Raw genomic sequence first — 3,918 nt, 5'->3', positions numbered from 1 at the left:
GGCTGACCTCGAACTCAGAAATCCACCTGCCTCTGCCTCCCAAGTGCTGGGATTAAAGGTGCACACCATCACCGCCCAGCTCATTGTTGCATTCTTAATTCCTTATTCATGTAATGATTTTTTTTTCCCCTCAAATCACAGCCATAAGGAAGCCATCATCTTGGTTGCTTCTTACCCTTTGGGCCAAGATCAAGTGAAGGAACCAGTTCCTCTGATTCTTTGAATAAGTGGATTCTCAGGTATGTGCCCCAGCTATAATTATAGAGCACTTACTGTGTGGTTTAGCCCTGTGATAAATAGCTCGAGGGGTAAATCAAGCAAGGCTATGTCCGCAGAGACTATAGCCAAAGTTTCTAGACACACCATGAAGGTGTATACCAAATAGAGGGCATAATGTGTGCAGAGGCAGAAACAGGAAAGAACAGTGGGCTGTGAAACTGTGCAGACTGCTCATTGCATTAGAACATGAAGAAGACGAAGATGGTGAGCGAGCATATGTGCTGAGATTGGCAAGATTCACAGATACCAGTGTGAGACTTAGAGTTGATCCCATAGACTTTTTATCAGAAAAGTGACAAATTAAACTTTATGGGTGTTTCTTTTTTTTTTTCTTTTTTAATGTATATGACTTTTTACCTGTATGTATGCATGTGCACCACATATATGGCTAGTGCCTATGGAAGCCAGAAGAAGCCAGTGTAGTTCCCCTTTTGGAACCAGAGTTATAGACAGTTGTGATCAGCCATCTGAGTGCCGAGAACCTGAATCTGAGGTCCTCTCAAGAGCAACAAGTGTTATTAATCACCGACACCCATCGCCATCTCTCTTCAGCTGAACTCTGTGTTTCAGACAAATTACTTTGATGAAAGTGTGGAAGTCAGAGCAAAGACTAACAGTAAGGGCCTTGGACTGACTAATTAGCTGGTATCACTAGAAACAAGCATTTGAGGGTTAATATTTGTTTTGTAGAAATGGGAAAACACATTTGATTTTAGTAAAAAAAAAAAAATCCTACACAGATTAATTTTTCCTAACCCAAACAGAATCAATTGTCATTTTAAAAATTAGCAGAAACTGGGCAGTGGTGGCGCACGCCTTTAATCCCAGCACTTGGGAGGCAGAGGCGGGTAGATTTCTGAGTTCGAGACCAGCCTGGTCTACAGAGTGAGTTCCAGGACAGCCAGGACTATACAGAGAAAACCTGTCTCGAAAAAAACAAACAAACAAGACAAAAACAAAAACAAAATTAGCGGAATAGGTGCTAGGGAGCTACAGAGGTACTCGCCATACACACATGAAGACCGGTGTTTGTTCCCCAGAACCCACATTAAAAAGCCAGCCATGGTGATGCACACTTGCAGTTCCAGTGCTGGGAAGGCAGAGACAGGTGAACCCCTTGAAACTCCTTGGCCAGCTAGCCCCATCTAATCCCTGAGCCCCAGGCCAATGTCAGACTGTGCCTCATAAAACAAATGAATGGCTGGCTCTGGGGGAAAAGATACTCAGGGTTGACCTTTCACTTCTTTGTGCACATTTTTTTGTTGTTTTTTTGTTTTTCGAGACAAAGTTTCTCTGTGTAGCCCTGGCTGTCCAAGTGCTGGGATTAAAAGCGTGCACCACCACTGCCCAGCTCTGTGCACATTCTTGAATGTACACACATGTACACACACACACACACACACACACACACGCATAAACACACATAGACACACAAGCTTAAAACTTTAGGACAGTTTCTGCTTTCCTGTAGCTCCTTCCCTCTCATCAGTTCTATCTCACAATTTTCTAAACTACACCACTTCACAGGAGCATAGCAAAGGGTATGAAAGTTAGGTAGTACAATAAGTCACTGCTTTCAAATAGTCAGCACTATGTGATGCATCCTTTGGTTCTAAAATGCCAGCAGAATGCCAAGTTTATGCTAATGTAGTCACACATGATCTTTGGAAAGAAATGCCAACAAAGTGTGTCTGCCAACCAGTTTGTTTTCTTTTGTTTTTTTCTTTACCAAGGCCTTGTTACATCAACCACCAAGACCACTCCTAATGATTGCTCTGCCGCTCTTTGTACCTTCCCCTTGGGGTTAAGCCAGAACCTGTGCCTGATTCTGTGATTTATATTACGTAAGGATGATGTAACTGAAGGCCTTCCTGGGTGCTCAAGGTAGCAGGTGGCCATGTGCGAGAAGGCCCTAAGATTGAGGAGTCGCCTCAGGCGTCAGCAAGCAAAAGCTTAGGACCTACAATAAGAGAGTCACAAAGAAATGAATTCCACTCTGGCCCTGAGCCTACAGGAGCCTGGCAGCACTTTCATCCTAGTGTCAAGGGTCATTAGGCAGAGGTCTCTGCCTGAACTGCCTCTCAGACACTAGAAAAATAGGTGCATTATATTCGGCTCCTTGATTTGCAGTACTCTGTTACAAAGCAACTGTAAATACTTTCAAATCAGGAGCCGGAGAAATGATTTGACCGTTAAGAACGATCGCTGCTTAGTCCAGAAGATCAGAGTTCAGTTCCCAGACCCACACCCAGAAGACTCGCAACTGTCTGTGGTTCCATCTTATAACTCCAGCTCCAAGGGATCTAGCACCTCCAGCCTCTACAGGCAACTGCACTCACATGCACACACACACACACACACACACACACTTAAAAATAACAAAATAATGCCGGGCGGTGGTGGCGCACGCCTTTAATCCCAGCACTTGGGAGGCAGAAGCAGGCGGATTTCTGAGTTCGAGGCCAGCCTGGTCTCCAGAGTGAGTTCCAGGACAGCCAGGGCTATACAGAGAAACCCTGTCTCGAAAAAACCCCCCAAAAAAAAAAAAAAAAAAAAAAAAAAAAAAAAAAAAAAAAAAAAAAAAAAAAAAAAAAAAAAAAAAAAAAAAAAAAAAAAAAAATAAATCCTCTATGCTTCCAAGTCAGAAATGTTTTGTGTCTTGCACAAAAAGTTTTGGATTTTGGAGTATTCAGATTTGGGAACTTGTTCCTTTGGTTTTGTTTGCTTTTCCTCTTTTTTTTGTTTTTTGTTTGTTTGTTTGTTTTTGTTTTTTGTTTTTTGAGACAAGGTCTCACCTACTGCTGGCTGTCCTTGTACTTGTTATGTACCCGAGGGTAACCTTGAACTCCTGATCGCCCCTCCTCCACCTCCTGAGTACTGGAATTGAAGATGTGTGCCACCACACTCAGTTTATTCAGATTTTATACTTTCAGATGAGGGATGTTTCACCAGTAAAGCTTGTGAAAATATTAAAACCACAAAACTGCCTAACCTCCACATCCAAATACTCTGGTCCCAAGTATTTGGGGTCAGAGTCATCAGCTTGTGTAAAGGATGAACATAAAGGGCAGGTCCCTTTCACTAGATATGTAGAGGTGTACAACAGCTACATTTATTTGCACTATGTTTCCAGTTGGCTCAAATACTCCCTTGCCTCTTTTGTTGCTCCAGTGACCCGACTCCTCCAGCTACTAGGTAAACTTTGTGTGGGAACTGAGATAGAGAAAACAAGAGGCCATTGTCATGTTGAGGTGTGCTTTGTGGGAGGAGGGTCTGTACAACAGCAGCAGCATCTACGAAGCAGAAGAGGCAGGTGGCAGGTGCCAAGACACAACAAGGAGGCTTATTTAATATTCATACGGATGCATCACCTTGTATATCCACAGCATCTCAGGGTCTCAATGGATGTTCATGTTGATGTTCCTAGAGCAGGATTTACAAGCCTCAAGGGAATGCTGACTAATAGGAAGGCATTTTAACAGTATCTTCAGTGCCCTAGTTCCTGAGAGGTGAGCTCACAGATATTTACTATATTACACTACATAATTTCAACATATAAGTATTATTTTTAAAAAAATGTAATGGTATAGAAGTCAATATATGAATTTTAGGCTCAGCCTAAAGAAGTTTTTTTTTTTT

At 42.4% G+C, this 3,918-nt stretch overlaps 1 long non-coding RNA gene across 1 annotated transcript in view; it reads left to right on the top strand.

Annotated features, from left to right (window-relative positions):
* Positions 1–3,918, top strand: part of LOC116084887 — a 39,039-nt gene that overhangs the window by 9,654 nt on the left and 25,467 nt on the right. Inside the window, exon 2 of the long non-coding RNA XR_004116306.1 lies at positions 142–239. This is a non-coding gene — a long non-coding RNA (uncharacterized LOC116084887). The remainder of the gene's footprint in view (positions 1–141; positions 240–3,918) is intronic.

This window comes from Mastomys coucha, unplaced genomic scaffold (assembly GCF_008632895.1).
Source record: "Mastomys coucha isolate ucsf_1 unplaced genomic scaffold, UCSF_Mcou_1 pScaffold9, whole genome shotgun sequence".
In the NCBI taxonomy this organism is placed as follows: Eukaryota; Metazoa; Chordata; class Mammalia; order Rodentia; family Muridae; genus Mastomys; species Mastomys coucha.
The sequence above is the reverse complement of the archived record's forward strand: the minus strand, read 5'-3'. Positions and strand labels throughout refer to the sequence as shown.